At 43.2% G+C, this 24,350-nt stretch overlaps 1 long non-coding RNA gene across 1 annotated transcript; it reads right to left on the reverse strand.

The window, feature by feature from the left end:
* Positions 1-2,556: 2,556 nt before the first annotated feature.
* Positions 2,557-20,271, reverse strand: LOC142841492 (uncharacterized). Its single transcript, XR_012909078.1, has 3 exons — positions 20,195-20,271; positions 19,834-19,908; positions 2,557-2,831 (listed from the first exon to the last, which is right to left on the reverse strand). It is a non-coding gene; the product is annotated as an uncharacterized LOC142841492 (long non-coding RNA).
* Between the last annotated feature and the right edge of the window lie 4,079 nt (positions 20,272-24,350).

Raw genomic sequence — 24,350 nt, forward strand, 5'->3', positions numbered from 1 at the left:
TGTAGCTTGAGTTGTAGCTTACTGTGTCTCCCTTGATATTACTGAGAACTTGAAGCTTCCGAAAGCAGGACTGGCCAGAGTGAGGCACCACATGTGGAGAGTGTCTTTTGCTAAATCATCTCATGGTAGCATGATAAAGAAAGAGTAGGAGAGGAAGAGTCCAAACTCATCACTCTTGTCCAGGTCCCACTGCATGAATCTGTTTAGAAGATGCCCTGTCCCCTGGTGTCTAGTAGTTTGGGGCAATCTTTAGCATTCCTTGCTTCATAAATGTGTGTTGAAGATTAAATTCCAGCACAACAACTTTAGAGACATACTAAGTGCTGCCAGCTGTTTTTGGGGTGTGTGTGTGCGCGCACACACGCTCATACATATGCATATGCAAGTACATGTGCCTCTGTGTGTGTGGAAACCAGAGGTCAATGTCAAAGAGTCACTTATCTGCTTCCCCAATGCCGGGATTATAGCCATGTCCCACTGCATTCAGCTTTTACATGGACACTGGGGATCCAGACTAGAGTACTCATACATGTACACCAAGTACTTTTCTCACTCAACTATCTCCCCAGCCACATAGTTCTTGTAATTCTTCATAGCAAAGAAAAACACACACAATGGAGGCTCAAGTCACCAGACACAAACTTGCCTAACGGGTTTTTTCAGATGGGATAGATCAAAGACAGGAGCTGTACAGTTGTGTCAGTTATACGTTTCCTTTGTTCTCTGTCCCCATCCAGCCCATGAAGCCATTCCCTGGACATCCCCAGGTGGAGCTCCTGAATCACCCCTGGTAGGAACCACCCAATTCTTGAATTGCTGCTTGCATAACTGTACTGGATAGTTTTGTGTCAACTTGACACAGGCTGAAGTCATCTAAGAGGAGGGAACCTCAATTGAGAAAATATCTCCATAAGATTGGGTACTAGGCTAGCCTGTAGGGCATTTTCTTAATTAGTGATTGATGGGGGGAAGCCCAGTCCTTTGTGGATGGCGCCATCCCTGGGCTGGGGGTCCTGGGTTCTATAAGAAAGCAAGCTAAGAAGGCCATGGGAAGCATGTCAGTAAGCAGCATCCCTCCATGGCCTCCGCATCAGCTCCTGCCTCCAGGTTCCTGTCCTGCTTGTGATGTGGAAGTGTAAGCCAACTAAACCTTTTCCTCGCCAACTTGCTTTTTGGTCTTAGTGTTTAATCTCAGCATTAGAAACCCTAACTAAGACTGTAATGGTTTAAGTAAAATGCTGCAGATCCCCGAGTGGCTGCAGCAGGCCCTGAGACCACACTGCAGGTCCCTGAAGTGACAGCAGGCAGCGGGCAGTGGTCCCGAGAGCAGCCAGTCCCAGGCAGGGACAGTGCAGTTCCCCAAGTGGCTACAGTGGGCCATGAGGGGCAGAAAGTCCTAGGCAGGGAGCGGCAGCCCCAGGAAGGGAGCTGCATGGTGTGTGAGAGACCTCAGTGGGGCAGCCAATTCCACAAGGAGAGACAGACAGGTGGGCATACCACGAGACCACCCTGCAGGTCTCCAGAGGTGGCTGGTCCTGGGCAGGGAGACACGTGGCAGGCAAGAGACAGAGACATAGATAGGCACACCATGCAGAGTGAGGTTGGATATTTATTTAGTGGGTTATGGAAGAGAAAGGGGAGAAGGGAAGAAAAGCAGAGAGAGAGAGAAAGAAACAGAAGGGGGAAGGAGAGAAGTGGGGAGAAGGGACAGACGGAAGCTGCCTCTTGGAGAGGGAGCTGGAAGCTGAAGCAGATACGGGGTGGGGGGATGCTTCCTGACTGCTGCAGCATGCTCCTGCCACTGTGCCCTCCAACTATGATGCCACACAAACCCTTCCTTCCTTAGATTGCTTTTGTCACATATTTTGTTGCAGCAAGAAAAACAACACATTCTTTTTAGACAGGTGCTGTCCTCCTGGTTTGCCCTTCCTTGTTTGCAGGCAGTTTTCTGGTCCCAGAAGCCACTTCCAAATTACCACACAGAGGCTTATATTAATTATAAATGCTTGGGCAATAGCTCAGGCTTATTATTAGTTAATCCTTACATTTTAAATTGACCTATATTCCCTATTTATGCTCTGCCATGTAGTGGTATCTTTATTAACATGGCACCTTCATCTTGCTTCTCCATGTTTCCTCTCAACTCTCCGACTCCATTCTTCTTTCTCCCTGTATCCTGTTTGATCATCCCGCCTGTATTTTTTGCTTGGCTATTGTCCAACAAACTTATATTAGCCGGTGAGAGTAATGCATATTCATAGTGTACAAACCGATTGTTCCACAGTATAGTTTTGGTTGTTTAATTTTTAAATTTTGTTTATTCATGTCTTTGGGCAAGTATTGTATCTGCATTATTCAAATTTCAAGACAACAGGGACTGGGGATATAGCTCCATGGATAGGAACACTAGCTAGGTTTGATCCTCAGCACCCACACTGGGTGTCTCACCTGTAACACTAGTACCTCTTCTAGCTCCACAGGCACCTGCACCTATGTGATGGACACATATACAGTTAGGTACAAACACATGCACATAAAATCAAATAAATCTTTTTTATTAATTTTTTGAATATTTATTTATTATATACACAGTATCTGTCTGCATGGATGTTTACAGGCCAGAAGAAGGTACCAGATCTCATTACAGATGGTCATGAACCACAATGTGGTTGCTGGGAATTGAACTCAGGACCTCTGAAAGAAAAGTCAGTGTTCTTAACCTCTGAGCCATCTCTCCATCCCCAAAATCAAATAAATCTTAAAAAAATATGAGGACAAAGGGTGTGTAGTTGATTCTCCATATCCATGGGTGCAGCATCTGTGGGTTCAACCTATCATAGAAAGAAAAACACATTCCAGATTGTCTTAACTGAGCATCTTCAAACATTTTCTTTGTCATTATTTTCTAAACAATATAACAGCCATTTACAGAGCATTTAGATCACACTATGTACTGCTAGTAACTTAAACATGGTTTAAAGATGCCAGAAGGATGCACATAGATCAAATGCAAATGCTACACGATTTCATACAAAGCAATGGGAAAAGCCACAGGTTCTGGGTATCCCTGAAGGATATTGAGGTCCTGAGACAGGGGAGATAGTTAGAAAATAGAGGAGACATGATGAAGGAAAGGGCTTCCTCTACTCTCCCAATTCGGATGGATTTCTGTTTCTTTCTAGAAGATACCCAGGAATTTTGACATCACTGACTAGACCACCTGCATAAGAATTGCACCCCCTCTCTCTAAAAAAAAACATCCTAAATGACACTCTAAAGATGGCTAATGACCATGCCTTAAATCCAACCTCCTAATGACCTATGAATGACTAAGGGTCACTTTGATCAATGATTTTTCTCTCTACTGGCACTCCCTTCTCCATTGCAAGCCTGTATAGTGTACTTTAAAAGTCTCCCCTTCAAGGGCAGATTCTGGGCTAAAAAGGACAGATTCTGGAGCTAAAGTTTAAACTTAATTGAAAATCAAGTAACTTCGAAGCCACCAATCACTTACATAGCTGATGCTAGGGCATTTAGACAGCCTTACTCAGTTACTTTCAAGTGGGTCTTGCCTTACTTATTACTCAACACCCCTCTCCTCAGCCTCCCTGCTCCTCTCTTTCCAAAGTATCTTAGTTAGGGTTTCTACTGCTTGTGAGGAGACACTGTGACCACAGCAACTCTTGTAAAGGAAAACATTTCATTGGCGTGGCTTACTTACAGTTTCAGAGGTTCGGTCCATTATCATCATGGCAGGATATGGTGGTGTGCAGGCAGACAAGATGCCAGAGAAGTAGCTGAGAGTTCTCCATTGTGTGTGGGCAACAGGAAGTGAACTGAGACACTAGGTGTGACTTGAGCACATATTAGACCTTAAAGGCAGCCTCCACAGTGACACACTTCCTCCAACAAAGCCACACCTCCTAGTAGTGTCACTCCCTTTGAGGGTCATTTTCTTTCAAATCGCCACAGTAATCAATTTTATCAGTTGCTCGTACTTTCTTCAGAGATGCTTATCTCTCTGTCATCCATCTCCTCCTCTGTATAGAAATAGTGGCATGCAGTTCTTTGATATTTTTGGTTTTGTTTTGTCTTTTGAGACAGGATTTCTTTGTGTAGTCCTGGCTATCATGGAACTTGCTCTGTAGACCAGGCTGGTATTGACTTCACAGAGACCCATCCATCTCTGCCTCCCAAGTCCTGGGATTAAAGGTGTGTACCACCACCACCTGGCCTTTGTTTGATTTTTTTTTTATTCAACAGTATATCTTAACGATCAATCCAAAAACCTTCCTGTTTTTGCTACAGCTGCAGAAAATTCCAAATGTGAATGGACAGTTGACCTGGCCCTCTGTAGCCACAGGCTCCATGTATAAAGATTTAACCAACTCCAGGTCTAAACTATTCTGGGGGAAAAAAAACTGTCTTTACTGAACATGTACCAACTCTTCGTTAGCTTCTTTTCCCTGAACAACACAATAGAGCTGTGTAGCATTTATATTATCTTAGAGATTATAAATGATGTACAGATAATTTCAGGTTTACAAGATGATATGTGTTGGTTCTCTGCAGACAGTACACCACTTTATATAAGGGGCTTGAACACCCACGCACATTTGGTTATTCAAGAGGGTCCTGAAACCAAACTCCCACAAACACCAGGAGTGTTGTCACTAAGTTGTTTAGTCAGAAGTCTTTATCAGTGCACTTTCAGAGATGTGAAGTTCAACTACCAATGATTCTGTGCTGTGTAAACTACAAACAGAACCCAGACAGCTCTGAATGAGCAACTGCTCTTGCTCAGAAACCCACAGTCCAAACAGAGGGCGGACTCTGCTGTCTAAGGTAAGGAACGATAAAAATCCCAGCATTTGGGAGGCTGGGGCAGAAGAATGGAGGGGGTGTGTGTGCGTGAATGCATATATGCATGTGTGTGTGTGTGTGTGTGTGTGTGTACAAGCACGTGCAGTGTGAAGGCCAAAGGTCAACCTCAGGTGGCATTCCTTGGGTGCCATCTACTTTATTTTTTGAGACAGGTTATTTCATTGGCTCGGAGCTCATTGATTCACCTTAGCTGGCTCCAGTGATCCATTTGTCTACCCACTGTGGGACTTACAAGTACACAACAGCACATCTGGCTCTCTCAATGGGCTCTGGGGGATCAAACTGGGGTCATCATGTTTGTGTCGCAAACAGTTTTCCAACAGAACCATTTCCCCAGCCTAAGAGCACGGAAAGTTCAAAACCATCCTGAGCTACATGGGGAGACCCTGTGGAAATAAATTTAAAGATAAAGTATTCTGAAGGACCAGGAAAGAGAGAATTCACTTTCAGTTGGCTGGGGACATGGAGGAAGAGGCGTGTTGAGTGTATGAAACAGTATCTGTAGGAGGGAAAATCACAGAAGGATTCATTTAGGAAAAATTAAGTTACATTTTGGACTTGGATATAGCTCAGCAGGAAAACATTTGCCTAGATTGTGCCAGGCCCTGAGTTGGATTCTCAGCACAGAAAAGAAAGTTAAGTCACACTAAACTGTGTATCCAATGTATGGTACAGGGAGGTGAGCTATTGCTGCAATTAAATGTCCTTTGGCTTAAAGATTCAAGAATTAAAATGGCATTATATACACTGCTTGACTAATAATATAAGTATCAGGCACTTCAAAATAAATTAGCCATATTGCAAAACCTGACCCAGTTCTTAGAAACACAAGCTGTAAAACACTGTGTAATGTAGAGAAAGAAAGAAAGAAAGAAAGAAAGAAAGAAAGAAAGAAAGAAAGAAAGGAAGGAAGGAAGGAAGAAATCCACATCAAATCTCTTGCCTCTGAAGAATGGATTTAAAGACACTCCTTTCTATTCAGTGGACCTATCTCTGGTAAATTAGAATAATTCCATTCCTAGCCTTTGCCATTAAGATGAGCTTGTCATTTCTTGGGGACTATTGCTAGTTCCCTTCTTCGTTGGTAGATCAATGTAGATAGAATGCAGCTAAGAGAACAAATTTCCCCACGAACAGGAAATGTGGGCCTGACATCCTTCCAGATTATACTAGCTGCGCTGAATTATGAAGCGGGGCATTGGATATATTTCTCAGTGTGAGACATTATATTTAGCTCCCTGTACTAACAATTTGAGCTTTGGACCTTCCCAGGTTAAAAATTAATTTGTAATGATAGGGTTTCTTCTGTATTTGTTTTGGGGAAAACCATACCTATAACAAAGATGGCAAATCATTTTAAAACTGACCCAGAGAGCTTAAAAGGCAATTAGATCTGGAAATAGGGCTACAAATAAGAACTGGTAAAAACATCTATTACTAACTTCTGGCACTTTCATTTCCAGGTTCAGTCTTCCAGAAACTTAGTTTGACATGCACTGGAAAAGACTTGGGCTGTAGCATCAGCCAGAACTAGGTTCAAGACTAGATTTAGGCAAACTATTATAAGATGCAAAAATATTTGCAGTTATTAAAAATTCATGCATATTTTAAAAATGGATGGTGCTGCAGCATTTCATGTAAATAAATGAAAAATGTTAGAAGCATTTTAGATGTCTGTGGAAATAGGTTTGGAAAAAACCCAAATCATTAGACATTATATTGTGAACCAACTGGAGCCATTTCTTTTTTTTTTCTTTTTTCTTTTTTTGGTTTTTTTGAGACAGGGTTTCTCTGTGGTTTTGGAGCCTGTCCTGGAACTAGCTCTTGTAGACCAGGCTGGTCTCGAACTCACAGAGATCCGCCTGCCTCTGCCTCCCGAGTGCTGGGATTAAAGGCGTGCGCCACCACCGCCTGGCAACTGGAGCCATTTCTGTCTGGCATACATGAACCACCGATGAGGAAGGTAGTGTCTACTTATTCCTTACCTTGCCTTTCAGTTCTAATGAAAGCAGGTACCTGGCCCAATCTGTCCACACATATATAAACAAGCAGATACAGCTACAAGCTCTTCCTAGACTCAGAACCCTGAGGCAGAGGCAGCCGAGTTCTATGTGGAACAATGGGCTCAGTGTTAGAACTGATAATCAAGGCAGTGGCTTCAGATGTCTAAGTGGGGCAGTGGCTACAATGTTATAATTGAGACAGTGGCTATAGTGTTATAATTGGGGTAGTGGCTACAGTGTCATAATTGGGGCAGTGGCTATAGTGTTATAATTGAGGCAGTGGCTATAGTGTTATAATTGGGGCAGTGGCTACAGTGTCATAATTGGGGTAGTGGCTACAGTGTCATAATTGGGGCAGTGGCTACAGTGTTATAATTGAGGCAGTGGCTACAGTGTCATAATTGAGGCAGTGGCTACAGTGTTATAATTGGGGCAGTGGCTACAGTGTCATAATTGGGGTAGTGGCTACAGTGTTATAATTGAGGCAGTGGCTACAGTGTCATAATTGAGGCAGTGGCTACAGTGTCATAATTGGGGTAGTGGCTACAGTGTTATAATTGAGGCAGTGGCTACAGTGTCATAATTGAGGCAGTGGCTACAGTGTCATAATTGGGGCAGTGGCTACAGTGTCATAATTGGGGCAGTGGCTATAGTGTTATAATTGAGGCAGTGGCTACAGTGTTATAATTGAGGCAGTGGCTATAGTGTTACAATTGAGGTAGTGGCTACAGTGTTATAATTGGGGCAGTGGCTATAGTGTTATAATTGAGGCAGTGGCTATAGTGTTATAATTGAGGTAGTGGCTACAGTGTTATAATTGGGGCAGTGGCTATAGTGTTATAATTGAGGTAGTGGCTACAGTGTTATAATTGAGGCAGTGGCTACAGTGTTATAATTGGGGCAGTGGCTACAGTGTCATAATTGAGGCAGTGGCTATAGTGTTATAATTGGGGCAGTGGCTACAGTGTCATAATTGGGGTAGTGGCTACAGTGTCATAATTGGGGCAGTGGCTACAGTGTTATAATTGAGGCAGTGGCTACAGTGTCATAATTGAGGCAGTGGCTACAGTGTTATAATTGGGGCAGTGGCTACAGTGTCATAATTGGGGCAGTGGCTACAGTGTTATAATTGAGGCAGTGGCTACAGTGTCATAATTGAGGCAGTGGCTACAGTGTCATAATTGGGGCAGTGGCTACAGTGTCATAATTGGGGCAGTGGCTATAGTGTTATAATTGGGGCAGTGGCTACAGTGTCATAATTGGGGCAGTAGCTACAGTGTCATAATAGAGGCAGTGGCTACAGTGTTATAATTGAGGCAGTGGCTACAGTGTTATAATTGAGGCAGTGGCTATAGTGTTACAATTGAGGTAGTGGCTACAGTGTTATAATTGGGGCAGTGGCTATAGTGTTATAATTGAGGCAGTGGCTATAGTGTTATAATTGAGGTAGTGGCTACAGTGTTATAATTGGGGCAGTGGCTATAGTGTTATAATTGAGGTAGTGGCTACAGTGTTATAATTGAGGCAGTGGCTACAGTGTTATAATTGGGGCAGTGGCTACAGTGTCATAATTGAGGCAGTGGCTATAGTGTTATAATTGGGGCAGTGGCTACAGTGTCATAATTGGGGTAGTGGCTACAGTGTCATAATTGGGGCAGTGGCTACAGTGTTATAATTGAGGCAGTGGCTACAGTGTCATAATTGAGGCAGTGGCTACAGTGTTATAATTGGGGCAGTGGCTACAGTGTCATAATTGGGGCAGTGGCTACAGTGTTATAATTGAGGCAGTGGCTACAGTGTCATAATTGAGGCAGTGGCTACAGTGTCATAATTGGGGCAGTGGCTACAGTGTCATAATTGGGGCAGTGGCTATAGTGTTATAATTGGGGCAGTGGCTACAGTGTCATAATTGGGGCAGTAGCTACAGTGTCATAATAGAGGCAGTGGCTACAGTGTTATAATTGAGGCAGTGGCTACAGTGTTATAATTGAGGCAGTGGCTATAGTGTTATAATTGAGGTAGTGGCTACAGTGTTATAATTGGGGCAGTGGCTATAGTGTTATAATTGAGGCAGTGGCTATAGTGTTATAATTGAGGTAGTGGCTACAGTGTTATAATTGGGGCAGTGGCTATAGTGTTATAATTGAGGCAGTGGCTACAGTGTTATAATTGAGGTAGTGGCTACAGTGTTATAATTGGGGCAGTGGCTATAGTGTTATAATTGAGGCAGTGGCTACAGTGTTATAATTGAGGCAGTGGCTACAGTGTTATAATTGGGGCAGTGGCTACAGTGTCATAATAGAGGCAGTGGCTACAGTGTTATAATAGAGGCAATATCTTACAGTGTTGTACAAACAGGACACTTTTAGCCTTTTAAGTTACCTCGGAAAACCAGAATGTTTAAATTCATGGCTGGACATTCGATATTTTGTTTTTTATTTGGCTTCTCCTGAAACAAAGCCTCATGAGACACACCACCCTTCTGGCAAGAGCTACCAAACCTAGAACTTAGGTCACTTAGCACACACTACTTGCTGATCCAGATTCGATTGTGTTGTCTGTGCAAAAGTGTCTAGGAGAGTGCAGCTTGTTCCTTGTTTTACCAATAAACTGTTAGTTTGCTTGCTGGTGGTGTTGAAGATAGAGCCCAGGACAACGCACAGCGAGGAAAGCCCTCTACCACCCAGGTGCACTCCCAGCCTCAGAAGTGCTCATTTCTAGTAGGCATTGTGCAGATTGTCAAAACATCTAATGTGATCGGGAGACAACCTGTGGTATTAGGAGGGGCTGGGGAGACAGTTCAGTGAGGATGCTTGCTGCAGAAATATGAGAAGGAGTGGGTTTAGATGCTCAGCAACCATGCAAAAAGCCAGATGGAGTGGCCTGTACTTGCAACCCCAGTGTTGGGGATACAGTGACAAGGGGATCCCTGGAGCTTGCTGGCCAGCCAGCCTAGCCAAAACCCAGAAAGTTCCAGGTTCAGTGTGAGACATTTGGGGGGACATTTGGGATCTCAATAAATGACAGAATGACAGAGGATACTTGGGAATCTGTTTTTATTTAAAACAGCATGGAATTAGCTAAAGGACCTTTCCCAAACCCCAAAGAAATTCTCAAGAAAGAAATAAAGAGGGGCTGGAGAGATGGCTCAGAGGTTAAGAGCATTGCCTGCTCTTCCAAAGGTCCTGAGTTCAATTCCCAGCAACCACATGGTGGCTCACAACCATCTGTAATGGGGTCTGGTGCCCTCTTCTGGCCTGCAGACATACACACAGACATAATATTGTATACATAATAAATAAATTAATTAAAAAAATAAAAAATAATAATAAAAAGAAAGAAATAAAGAACAATGGAAGCACAGCAAAACTCTCGGGAAGGTTACAACAAAGATGGTTCTCACCACAGGCTAACTGGCTGGGACTGCAATAACAGATGCTAGCCGCCGCATCTAGCTTTTTTTTTTCATATATAGTATTTATTCTTTTAACAATCTCAGAACTCTTTTTATAAAAGCCCTCCCCAACCCCCCCCACAGGAACCTGATGCATCGCCTGGTTTCAGGATGCACTTTTTTTTTATTGATAAAAGAAGAATAAAAAAAAAATTTCCAACTCCTCCCAGCCTCCCATTTCCCTCCCCCTCTTCCCACTCTTCTCCCCCTCCTACCACCCTTCTCCCCCTCCCCCCACTCCTCTCCCCCTCCCTCTCCAGTCCAAAGAGCAGTCAGGGTTCCCTGCCCTGTGGTAAGTCCTAGGTCCTCCCCCCTCCGTCCATATCTAGGAAGGTGAACATCCAAACTGGCTAGGCTCCCACCAAGCCAGCACATTAAGTAGGATCAAAACCCCGTGCCATTGTCCTTGGCGTCTCATCAGCCCTCATTGTTCGCCATGTTCAGAGAGTCCAGTTTTATCCCATGCTATTTCGGTAACAGTCCAGCTGGCCTTGGTGAGCTCCCAGTAGATCAGCTCCACTGTCTCAGTGGGTGGGTGCACCCCTCGTGGTCCCGACTTCTTTGCTCATGTTCTCCCTCCTTCTGCTCCTCATTGGGACCTTGGGAGCTCAGTCCAGTGCTCCAGTGTGGGTCTCTGTCTCTATCTCCATCCATCACCAGATGAAGGTTCTATGATGATATGCAAGATATTCGTCAGTATTGCTCTAGGATAGGGTCATTTCAGGTTCCCTATCCTCAGCTGCCCAAGGAACTAACTGGGGACCTCAGCTTGGGCACCTGGGAGCCCCTCTAGGGTCAAGTCTCTTGCCCACCCTAAAGTGGCTCCCTTAATTGTGGTTCCGAGCTCCCCTATTCAACCTTCCTTTATCCCAATCCTCCTGTTTCCCCAAGTCCCCCCCTCCTTCCCTTCTACCTTTTCTCTCCCCATCTCCCCTTACCCCCATCCCACCCCACCCCCAAAATCCCAATTTTCTCCCCGGCAATTTTGTCTACTTCCCTTAGCCAAGAGGATAACTATATGTTTTTCCTTGGGTTCACCTTCTTACTTAGCTTCTTTAGGTTCACCTATTGTAGACTCCGTGAGCCCTATTTATGGCTAGAAACCAATTATGAGTGAGTACATCCCATGTTCATCTTTTTGGATCTGGGATACCTCACTCAGGATAGTGTTTTCAATTTCCATCCATTTGCATGCAAAATTCGAGAAGTCATTGTTTTTTACCGCAGCGTAGTACTCTAGTGTGTATATATTCCATACTTTCTTCATCCATTCTTCCATTGAAGGGCATCTAGGTTGTTTCCAGGTTCTGGCTATTACAAATAATACTACTATGAACATAGTTGAACAAATGCTTTTGTCATATGATAGAGCATCTCTTGGGTATATTCCCAAGAGTGGTATTGCTGGGTCCAGGGGTAGGTTGATCCCGAATTTTCTGAGAAACCGAAACACTGACTTCCACAGTGGTTGCACAAGATTGCATTTCCACCAGCAATGGATGAGGGTACCCCTTCCTCCACAGCCTCTCCAGCAAAGACTATCCTTGGTGTTTTTGACTTTAGCCATTCTGACAGGTGTAAGATGATATCTCAAAGTTGTTTTGATTTGCATTTCCCTGATTGCTAAGGAAGTTGAGCACAACCTTAAGTGTCTTTTGGCCATTTGAACTTCTTCTGTTGAGAATTCTCTGTTCAGTTCAGTGCCCCATTTTTTAATTGGGTTAATTAGCATTTTAAAGTCTAGTTTCTTGAGTTCTCTATATATTTGGGAGATCAGACCTTTGTCTGTTGCAGGGTTGGTGAAGATCTTCTCCCAGTCAGTAGGTTGCCTTTGTGTCTTAGTGACAGTGTCCTTTGCTTTACAGAAGCTTCTCAGTTTTAGTAGGTCCCATTTATTCAATGTTGCCCTTAATGTCTGTGCTTCTGGGGTTATACCTAAGAAGCGATCACCTGTGCCCATCTGTTGTAGGGTATTTCCCACTTTCTCTTCTATCAGGTTCAGTGTTTTCGGGTTGATATTGAGGTCTTTAATCCATTTGGACTTGAGTTTTATGCACGGTGATAGATATGGGTCTATTTTCATTCTTCTACAGGTTGACATCCAGTTGTGCCAGCACCATTTGTTGAAGATGCTTTCTTTCTTCCATTGTATACTTTTAGCTCCTTTATTGAAAATGAGGTGTTCATAAATTTGTGGGATAAAATCCGGGTCTTCTATACGATTCCATTGGTCGACTTCTCTGTTTTTATGCCAGTACCACCCTGTTTTCATTACTGTAGCTCTGTAATAGAGTTTGAAGTCAGGGATGGTAATGCCTCCAGAAGATCCTTTATTGTATAGGATTGTTTTGACTATCCTGGGTTTTTTGTTTTTCCATATAAAGTTGATTATTGTCCTCTCCAGATCTGTGAAGAATTTTGATGGGATCTTGATGGGGATTGCATTGAATCTATAAATTGCCTTTGGTAGAATTGCCATTTTTACTATGTTGATCCTCCCAATCCAAGAGCAAGGGATGTCCATCCATTTTTTGGTATCCTCTTCAATTTCTTTCTTCAATGCCTTAAAGTTCTTGTCAAATAGATCTTTCACGTCCTTGGTTAGATTTACCCCAAGATATTTTATGCTGTTTGTGGCTATCGTGAATGGAGAAGCTTCTCTGATTTCCCTCTCTGCTTCCATATCCTTTGTGTATAAGAGGGCAACTGATTTTTTGGAGTTGATCTTGTATCCTGCCACATTACTAAAGGTATTTATCAGCTGTAACAGTTCTTTGGTGGAGTTTTGGGGGTCGCTTATGTACACTATCATATCATCTGCAAATAACGAAAGTTTAACTTCTTCCTTTCCAATTCGAATCCCCTTGATCCCATTATGTTGTCTTATTGCTATTGCTAGAACTTCAAGCACTATATTGAAGAGGTATGGAGAGAGTGGACAGCCTTGTCGTGTTCCTGAGTTAAGCGGGATGGCTTTGAGTTTCTCTCCGTTTAATTTGATGTTAGCTGTCGGCTTGCTGTATATAGCTTTTATTATATTTAGGTATGACCCTTGTATCCCTAATCTCTCCAAGACTTTTAACATAAATGGATGTTGAATTTTGTCAAATGCTTTTTCAGCATCTAATGAAATGATCATATGGTTTTTTCTTTCAGTTTATTTATATGCTGGATTACATTGATAGATTTTCGTATGTTGAACCAGCCCTGCATCTCAGGAATGAAGCCTACTTGATCATAATGGATAATTTTTCGGATGTGTTCTTGGATTCGGTTTGCCAGTATTTTGTTGAGGATTTTTGCGTCGATATTCATGAGTGAGATTGGCCTGTAATTCTCTTTCCTGGTTGAGTCTTTGTGTGGTTTTGGTATCAGAGTAACTGTAGCTTCATAAAAGAAATTCGGTAATGACCTTTCTGTTTCTATATTGTGGAATACATTGAGGAGTATAGGTATTAGGTCTTCTTGGAAGTTCTGGTAGAATTCCGCATTGAAACCATCTGGCCCTGGGCTTTTTTTGGTAGGGAGGTTTTTGATAACAGCTTCTAATTCTTCGTGACTGACAGGTCTATTTAGATTGTTCACCTGGTCCTGGTTTAATTTTGGTAAATGGTATTTATCTAAAAAAGTGTCCATTTCTTTTACATTTTCCAGTTTTGTGGCATACAGGCTTTTGTAGTAAGATCTAATGACTCTCTGAATTTCCTCTGTGTTTGTGGTTATGTCCCCCTTTTCATTTCTGATCTTATTAATTTGCATATTCTCTCTGACATTTGATTAGTTTGGATAGGGGTTTATCAATCTTGTTGATTTTCTCCAAGAACCAGCTTTTTGATTCATTGATTCTTTGGATTGTTTTCTGTGTTTCTATTTTGTTGATTTCAGCCCTCAGTTTGATTATTTCCAGTCTTCTACTCCTCCTAGGTGAGTCTGCTTCTTTTTTTTTCTAGAGCTTTCAGGTGGGCTCTTAAGTCTCCAATATGTGCTTTCTCTGTTTTCTTTAAGTGGGCACTTAGTGCTATGAGCTTTCCTCTTAGGACTGCTTTCATAGTGTCCCATAAGTTCGAGTATGTTGTTTCTTTATTTTCATTGAATTCAAGGAAGACTTTAATTTCTTTCTTTATTTCTTCCTTAATCCAGGTATGGTTCAGTAGTTGACTGTTCAGTTTCCATGAGTTTGTAGGCTTTCTGGGGGTAGCATTGTTGTTGAATTCTAACTTTAATCCATGGTGATCTGATAAGACACAGGTGGTTAGTAATATTTTTTTGTAACTGTGTAAGCTAGTTTTGTTACCGAGTATGTGGTCAATTTTCGAGAAGGTTCCATGAGCTGCAGAGAAAAAGGTATATTCTTTCCTCTTTGGGTGGAATAATCTATAGATGTCTGTTAAGTCCATTTGCTTCATTACCTCCATTAATTCTCTAATTTCTCTGTTAGGTTTCTGTCTGATTGACCTGTCCATTGGTGAGAGAGGAGTGTTGAAGTCTCCTACTATTAGTGTGTGCAGTTTGATGGCTGCCTTGAATTTTAGCAATGTTTCTTTTACGTACGTGGGTGCTTTTATATTAGGGGCATAGATATTCAGGATTGAGACTTCTTCCTGATGAATTGTTCCTGTTATGAGTATAAAATGTCCCTCTCCATCTCTTCTGATTGATTTAAGTTTGAAGTCAACTTTGTTAGAAATTAGTATGGCCACACCTGCTTGTTTCTTAGGTCCATTTGCTTGATAAGCCTTTTCCCAGCCCTTTACTCTGAGTAGGTGCCTCTCTTTGTGGTTGAGGTGTGTTTCTTGTAGACAGCAGAATGTTGGATCCTGTTTTCGTATCCAATCTCTTAGCCTGTGCCTTTTTATAGGTGAGTTGAGCCCATTGACATTAAGTGATATTAATGACCAGTGGTTGTTAACTCCGGTCACTTTTTTAGTAGTAGGGTTTGTGTGTTTCCCTTTTTTGAGTTGTGCTGGTGAAGGGTCTCTAGATGTCTGAGTTATTGTGGTCATTGTTGGACTCCTTGGTTAGTGATTTTCCTTCTATTATTTTCTGTTTTTGCTTTTTGTTTTTTGGTTTTTCGAGACAGGGTTTCTCTGTGGCTTTGGAGCCTGTCCTGGAATTAGCTCTGTAGACCAGGCTGGTCTCTCTATTATTTTCTGTAAGGCTGGATTTGTGGCTACGTATTGTTTAAATCTGTTTTTATCCTGGAAAATTTTGTTTTCTCCATTTATACTGAACGAAAGCTTGGCTGGATATAGTAGTCTGGGCTTGCATCCATGGTCTCTTAGTTTTTGCAGTACATCTATCCAGGACCTTCTGGCTTTCATGGTTTCCATAGAGAAGTCAGGTGTAAGTCTGATAGGTTTACCTTTATAAGTAACTTGGCCTTTTTCCTTTGCAGCTCTTAATATTCTTTCTTTATTCTGTATATTTTGTGTTTTGATTATTATATGGCGAGGGGATTTTTTTTTTGATCCAGCCTATTTGGTGTTCTGTATGCTTCTTGAACCTTCATAGGTACATCCTTCTTCAGGTTGGGAAAGTTTTCTTCTATAATTTTATTAAGTATATTTTCTGGACCATTGAGCTGCACTTCTTCTCCTTCTTCTACTCCAATTATTCTTAGGTTTGGTCTTTTTATTGTGTCCCATATTTCCTGAATGTTTTGTGATGAGAGTTTGTTGGACTTGCTGTTATCTTTGATCAGTGCGTTTATTTTCTCTATGTTATCCTCAGAATCTGAGATTCTTTCTTCTATCTCTTGTATTCTGCTGGTTATGCTTGTTTCTGTAGTCTCTATTCGTTTACCTAGATTTTCCATGTCCAGCCGGCCCTCTGTTTGTGTTTTCTTCTTTGCCTCCATTTCAGTTTTCAAGTCATGAACTGTTTACAATATCTGCTTGATTGTTTTTCCTTGGTTTCCTAGGGTATCATTCACTGATTTACTCAATTCCTCGAACTTTCTGTTATACTTCTCACCCATTTCTATAAGGGCGTTTTTTATATGCTGTTTAAGGGTGTCAATCACTTTCATGAAGTCAGTTTTTTCTACTTCTTCTTGATTAAGGTGATCATGTCCTCCTGTTGTGAGGTCGCTGGCTTCTGGTGGTTTCGTGTTGTTTTTCAGATTGTTGGGTGAATTCTTGCATTGGTGTCTCTCCATCTCTTCCTCCCAATACTCTCCTATGGATCTTCTTTTACAGGATCAGGTCTTCTTGCCCACTGATGTACCTTCCCAGTGATGTCACTCCCCAGTGATGTTTCTCCTGGTGTCCAGATCGGATCTCCTTGCTGCTTGGTTAGCTCGCAAACAAAGGGCCCATCCTGCTTGCTGCAGGCAGGCTATGGGGGCAAAGGAGCTACCGCCCTCCCCTTTGCCCTCCGCTTCGGGTTCGGTCCCAGTGCCCAAGCAGGCTGAGCTGGGAGGTGCTATGCCGCCAAAGAAGGGAGGGAGGGAGGGAGGGAGGGAGACAGGGGGTGGGGGATCTGGATGTAAGCTGGATGGGATAGGAAGAGAGAGGGGGTATCGGGCAGTAAAGCCCCTGTAGGATGATCAGGAAGTGTAGGCGTGCTGTTCCCGGGTGCCGCAGCACTCACTCACCACAATGATGTTTCACTCGGTGCCCAGATCGAAACTCCGTGCTGCTTGGTTAGCTCGCAAACAAAGGGCCCACCCTGCTTGCTGCAGTCAGGCTATGGAGACAAAGGAGCTACCGCCCTCCCCTTTGCCCCCCCCCTTCGGGTTCGGTCCCAGTGCCCAAGCAGGCTGAGCTGGGAGGCGCTCTGCCGCCAAAGAAGGGAGGGAGGGAGGGAGACAGGGGGTGGGGGGATCTGGATGTAAGCTGGATGGGATAGGAAGAGAGAGGAGGTATCGGGCAGTATCCGCATCTAGCTTTTTAACTTGGATTCCTGGGATAGAACTCAGTTCGTCAGAGTTGCATAAGCAAGCGCTTTTACCCCACTGAGTCTTCTCACTAGCAGATGGAGTAAGAAGTATTCGGAGAAGCAGGAACGGGGGTTATTGCATGTCCCAGTGTTCTCCTCCAACACACACTCAAATATATATACACATATATATCTATGAAGGGTAACAAACTGGGCTGAAAAGGTGCAGGGATTTTGTTTTGTTTTGTTTCCATTTTTTATGACGTGTGTTCCCAGTGGTTCTGAGGTTGAACCCCCGTCCTGTTTCGGCAATCACTCTGCCACTGAGCCATACCCCAAGTCCTTGAGAAGGTGCCATAAACTAAATAACATTCACCATATTGCCTGTGCTTAAACCGCACTTCCCAGGGTTGTCAGGAACATTGGCTGGAAAAACTTAAGACACACAGCACCACAGGAAGCTCCCAAGACAACACTTCCAAGGGGCCAGGAAGCTTCTATGGGGCACCAAGCTTCTGGGGGGGGGGCTTCTTCAGAGTGTGGGGACCGGGAGCTTCTGGGTTGTGAAACTGGAAAAGCTTCTGAGGGGCTCGAAGTCCCCAAGGGCAGGAAGTTCCTGAGATTGGAGGCCACAAAGCTTTTGAGAGTCACAAAGCGTCTGAAGGGCTCAGAGTTCACGAAGTGAAGATGGTTGCTATGCTCTGCTATAGCACGCCTGTCCTTCGGTTAACAGAAAGGCCAAAGGGGAAATGTCTGAATGAGCTTTTTAAGGCGTCCCCATCCTCCCCTCCACCCTCACCCTACCCAGCGGCTAGGCAGTTGTTCCTCATTCCTTCCACCAGCCAAAGCTCATAAAAGAAGACTTCAGGAAACTTCTGAAAACTCAAGTTACTACCGTCTAAGTCTCCTCAGCGTGACGTGTCAAGGGGGCACACTAAAAAGGAAGACCCAGCCAAGCAAAAGTGGAAAAAGAAAAGTTATTATGTCAAGCTTTATCAACAAAAACTTGGAAATGGAAAAGAGATACTGAGAAGCAGGAAATATCATGACCTGGTCAAGGAACCGAGAGAGGGCCTAAGCAAGAATGACCAGGAAGCCGATCTGTTTGGAGCTATCTATCCGGCTGCCAAAATCAAATAAAAATTCTTGAGGAGCAAAGAAACCAATTAAAATTAGCCCCTGAGTTCAAACTGGATGGTAAGATCCAACACAGCCAAAGGGTGAAAGGCTTAGATTTTGCTGTCCTTCAGAAGGCCCAAGAAGAAGCTGACATCAAAGAATGGAGAGGAGCTAATGAAAAGAGCCCACATGGAAACTCAAAAAGTTGAGATTTCTGAAAATAAGAATAAATTTAAACCATGTCTAGACCGTAACATTTCCAAGTACTTTCTGAGAACAAAACATGTAAGCCGAATGTCCTGTTCCTTCCTGGCTGCATGGTCCGTGTTATAAACTTTGATGAGGATGCCAACACTCATATTCCCATCAGTATTATCTACAGCAAGAATGAATGTCTGACCATGAAGGTCCATACCACACTAACTCAAGACGACACTGTCATTGGCAAGCTCATACAGATCCTGGCATACCTAAGACAGTGACCTAATCAAGAAAGATAAAGAGAAACTGGGAGAGGAGAAATCTCCAAAAGCCAACATGGACCTTCTTGAAAACAGAAAAATATACCTTCCACCACCAAGATACCTCAGCACAGGGAGCAAGAGAGATACCAGGGAGCAGGACACCCCAGGAAGACATACCGATGCTGGGCACAAGAGTGGGAACAAGACTTCCAGACGATGGAGGAAAGAGGGCACAGCTGCTCTGAGGAATCAAAAGTGGGTAGTAAGCACCCGGTTGTTGATCTGCTGAGCATCAATAAGAATTTGCTTTTTCAGCTGACTGGAAAGGCAAAGAATTGCCAAAGAAGCCAGAAGACACCACTTTTTCATGGTGCTGTGCAGCCATAGAGGTCAATGGAACTGTGGATAGCAAGGAGGAGAGGAACAGGCCAGGGCAGAAAGAAGGACTCCTTATTCCATTGGGACTTAGATAAACAGAAAGAAAACAGCAGATAGGTGGAAAACAAGGTTTTTTCCACATCTGGATCCCACTGTGGTGTCCAGATGCCTAAAGGATGGAAAACCAGGTACTCCAAGGAAAGTAGTGACTCAAACAAGCTTTCTCCTCAGTGGACGATTCACGCTGTCACTGGGAAAAAAACGGTGAAAGTCACAAAACAAAGCCTAACCTCCAGTTCAAGCTGGAGAGGCTCTGCAGAAGGGTCTGCTCTCAGTTGCCTGGTTTCTATAATTTCCAGCAAGGTCTCGAGGAATGTGTGTTCATGCATGCATGCATGTGTAATTTTACTATTGATCATTTTGGTTCTGCTAAAACCGGCTAGCTTGAAAATGACAAGTTACAGGAAACATAACCCAGACAATGAAATCCCATGTAATTACTTAGAAAAGAATAAAATACAAGGAGCTGGAGAGATGGCTCAGAGGTTAAGAGTACTTGTTGCTCTTGCAGAGAACCCAGGTTCAGGTCCCAGCAGCCACATGATGGCCTACAACTATCTGCAACTCCAGTTCCAGGGGATCCAGCACCCACCTTCTTCTGACCTTCTTGGGCACCAGCTATGCACATCCACATGGGCAAGACACTCGCACACACAAAATAAGAAATCTATAAAACATTTTTTACAACAGTGGGAAAATAAGATATAACTTTACACCTTGTAAAAACTGACAGTTTTTAAAGTAACATAAACAGAGTCATATAATGTTACAAGGAGGGCCCCTTTGTTCTTCCCAGCCACCCAGCTAGCTTAGCCCCCAAAATAACCACACAGAAACTGTATTCATTAAAACACTGCTTGGCCCATTAGCTCTAGTTTCGTATTGGCTAATTCTTACATATTAATTTAACCCATTTCTATTCATCTGTGTATCGCCACGTGCCAGTGGCTTACCAGGAAAGATTCAGCATGTCTGACTCTGGCAGCTCTATGACTGCTCTCTGACTCTGCCTTCTTCCTCCTAGCATTCTGTTTAATTTTCCCTGCCTACCTATGTTCTGCCCTACCAAGGTCAAGGCAGTTTCTTTATTCATTAACCAATACAAACAACACATAAAAAGAAGGACCTCCTACACCAATATAATGTTTTAATTTTACTAAAAGTAGAATATATATGGTTGAACAAGTATAGGAAGAAGTCTAGAGAGATATGCATCTTAATGTTACTTCTAGAGAGCATTATTCTGGGGAAGACACCATGTTTTTATAAACACTTTAAGGTCTGGGAGTAGTTCATTGGTAGAGTACTTACTTAGCAAGCATAAGGCCCTGCGTTGCATAACCAGTATTGAAAAAGAAGAAAGAGAGGGAAGCATAAAAAGGAAAAGAAAAAATAGCATTTAAGTGATGTATAAGGATTTTTACCAGTTATGTTGTTGGGTAGAAGAGTATTTGTGTTAAGTATTACATTAACTATTAAAAATCATTATCTTCTTAACTATTCACATGTGCAAATCCTCCTCCTAGTAGCAAACTGAATTTTCCCAAAGTTGCTATGTTAATGGTATTGCACAAGAATATAGTGGGATGTTTAGAGACCTATTGTTGGAAAAATAACATTACATTGGGTGTGGCTATCTAAGCTATAGGAACCATTCACTCCTTATCTATATGCGATCATCTTGTGGTGATTGTATTTTCCAAAAATAGCCATGTTGATTGGAAATATAGTTCAGTGGTAGAGCACTTATCCAGGATGCATGAGGCCCTGAGTTCTATTCACAACACTACAAAAAAGAAGAAAAAAGGTTCAGTCCTTACTTAAATGAAGTCTCAGAAGAATGCTATGAAATGTTATAGCTATATTGTTGAGTAAAATAGTATTAACTATTATTACATTTTATATTACTATATTAGATTACATAGATTATGAAATTTTTTTTTTGGTTTTTTTGAGACAGGGTTTCTCTGTGGTTTTGGAGCCTGTCCTGGAACTAGCTCTTGTAGACCAGGCTGGTCTCGAACTCACAGAGATCCGCCTGCCTCTGCCTCCCTATTAAAGGGATTAAAGGGATTAAAGGTGTGCACCACCACCGCCCGGCCAGATTATGAAAATTTTTAAGGAAATAAATTACATATTATATTATGAATCATTATCTACTCACAGTGTGCAATCCCCCTGTGGAAGATTATTTTTCCCCAGCAGTCATATTAGCTGAAATAAAGATCAGTGGTAGTAATAACCTAGTATATGTGACTCTGAGTGTGACCCCCCCAGCACCATTTAAAAAACATAACAGTATAAGTGAAAATCATCTACACTGACATGATGTGAAATTTCTGTCTGTATGCTGTGAATACCATTGGTTAATAAAGAAACTGCCTTGGTCTGATAGGGTAGAACAGAGCTACGTGGGGAAAACTAAACTGAATGCTGGGAGAAAGAAGGCAGAGTCAAGAGAAGTCATGGAGCCACCACCAGAGACAAGCACACCAAAACTTCGCTGGTAAACCACAGCCACATGGCAATATACAGATTAATGGAGATGGGTTAGTTTAGGATATGAGTTAGCCAGAAATATGCTTAAGCTATTGGCCAAACAGTATTGCAAATACTATAGTTTCTGTGTGGTTATTTCGGGAGTCTGGGTGGCCAGGAACACACAAGCAGCCTCCTACAACACTGATATATATACCTGATGTAGGTGGGTCTTCTTTCTATGTGTTGCTTTCATTGGTTAATTAATAAAGAAATTGCTTGGCCTGATAGGTCAGAACATAGGTGGGTGGGGTAGACAGAACAGAATGCTGGGAAGAAGGGAAGTGAGTCAGATGCCATGCTTCTCCTACCCAAGACGGACGGTGGTTAGAATCTTCCCGGTAAGCCACCATTTTGTGGTGGTACACAGATTATTAGAAATGGGTTAATAAAGATGTGAGTGTTAGCCAATAAGAGGCTACAGATAACGGGCCAGGCAGTGTTTAAATAAATACAGTTTGTGTGTTGTTATTTTGGGACATAAGCTAGCCAGGCGGCTGGGAGCCGGGTGACAGGAATGCAGCCTGCTGTTCCTTCTACAATTGGTGCCCAACGTGGAATCTTCCCAGTAAGCCACCACTTCATGGTGGTAAACAAATTATTAGAAATGGGTTAATGAAGATGTGAGAGTTAGCCAATAAGAGGCTACAGATAATGGGCCAGGCAGTGTTTAAAAGAATACAGTTTCCGTGTAAATTATTCCAGGGTAAGCTAGCCATGCAGGAGCTGGGCGGGAACGCAGCCCGCCATTCCTTCTACAGAGGAACAGAGTTCAGTTCCCAGCATTCAGGTCAAGCTACTCAGAATTGCCTTCCACTCTAGAGGATCTGGTGCCCTTTTCTAGCCCTCATGAATACTCGCATGCATACTGTGCAAGCGCATGCATGTGTGTGTGTGTTTGTCACATGCATACACACACACAAACACACACCTCCCCATTAGGTCCTCTCTCCTGGCACCTTGTCTAGTTTTCACTGCCACCTATGGTCTGTGCAGAGGGAATGTGAACTGAGACAAGACGTGACAAGCTCTAAGTTTCCCCTCCCCACTTCCTAATGTCTGGGAGTAGTTATTGTAAGGTATTCCCACAAGCTGAGGTACAGGGTTCCTGATATGACCCTACTGAGAGGGTGAGGGAGAGTGTCTGGAGATCAGAGAGTGCCCTCCATATGTTATCATGATCACAGAGGCGACGGGCAGGTGCTCATAGAGATGATGGTTTCCTGATGTTGCTGAGGATGGATTGGTAATGAACAATTCACACTCCTTAGAGAGTCCCTCAAGTGTGTCCAGCCTAACACTAAGAGGTGAGATTGTCACCTGCACGTGTCATGCTCCAAAGCCACACAATCAAGTTAGAGGAAAAGAAATTACCCCTGCAACCTCATTTTAGGTGAGTTTACAATTTTGTGTTGGATTGTATTCATAGTTGTCCTGGGGCATAAGGGGATCATGGGTCACATGGTGAACATGTCTGGCTGGCAGAGGCTTTCTCCTTTTGGCCAACAGCAGCTAGCTGTAGCTAGGACTCTGTTCTACAGAGACAAGAAGACTGGGCCTGGTGGCTCCTGCCAATTAGCAATCAGGAAGTTGAGACAAGAGGATCGCTTACAAATTCAAGGCCAGCCTGGGCTGCTAGAGCAGGTACAAAGTGAGACCCTGTGTCAATATTTAATTAGTTAATTAACTAAAGAAGGAAAACTAGGAGCTGAAAGACATTTTCTGGAAGCTTTAAATAACTGCAAAAATTGGGGAGAAAGCGAGGAAGTTGTGAGCAGGGTGATGGGCAGAATGCAGCTAAGAGCCCATGCTAGGGGCAGCGGTATTTCCATTCTGCTAATCAGCAGCCCATTGTAGGAAGGCTGGCAGACAGCCAGATGCTTCCAGGAGACGACCTGAAAGGAAAGGAAGTCAGGCTGCCCAAGGGGGAGAGAAACGGGAAGTCAAAGTAATTAGGGGCTACCTAATGAGCGCCTGAAAACAACAGGTGTGCCTCTTGGGGACTCTGGTGAGCTCCTGCAGGAGCAAGCCTGGCCCCTGAGCTAGGGGGATAGCTCAGTGGTAGCACCCTTGCCTAGGATGCAGCAGGCCTTGGGTTTTATAGCTAGGTACTGTGGCACACATCTGTAATCTTGGCACTTTGGAGGTGAAGGCGAGATGATTGAGACCATTCTGCATTGCACATCAAGTTAAGGCACCAGCCTGGGCCACTTTATAGCCTGTATCAAACAAATCAAAAACAAACAAGCAAACAGCGTGGCCCGGGAATCTTTCTGGTTTTCCTTCACTCACGTGACTTCTTTTGCACGTTCTCTCACCCCTGTGAAGCCATCTTCGGAAAGCTTTCCGCAGAGGCTGAACTGATGGGGCTTCAAGGCTGGACTTCTAGCCGCTAAAACTGCACGCTATAGAAACCTCTTTCTTCAGACTCAGCCTCAAGCATCTTGTTACAGGAACAAAAAGCAAGGGTACTTGACTATCAGACTATCTCTTTCCTGCTTTACAGACTTAGAAACACCCATTCGTCAGTTCTGTTACCCTTTCAGATAGAACATAGATTTTAGCTTATTT

Source organism: Microtus pennsylvanicus, chromosome X (genome assembly GCF_037038515.1).
Source record: "Microtus pennsylvanicus isolate mMicPen1 chromosome X, mMicPen1.hap1, whole genome shotgun sequence".
Taxonomy (NCBI): Eukaryota; Metazoa; Chordata; class Mammalia; order Rodentia; family Cricetidae; genus Microtus; species Microtus pennsylvanicus.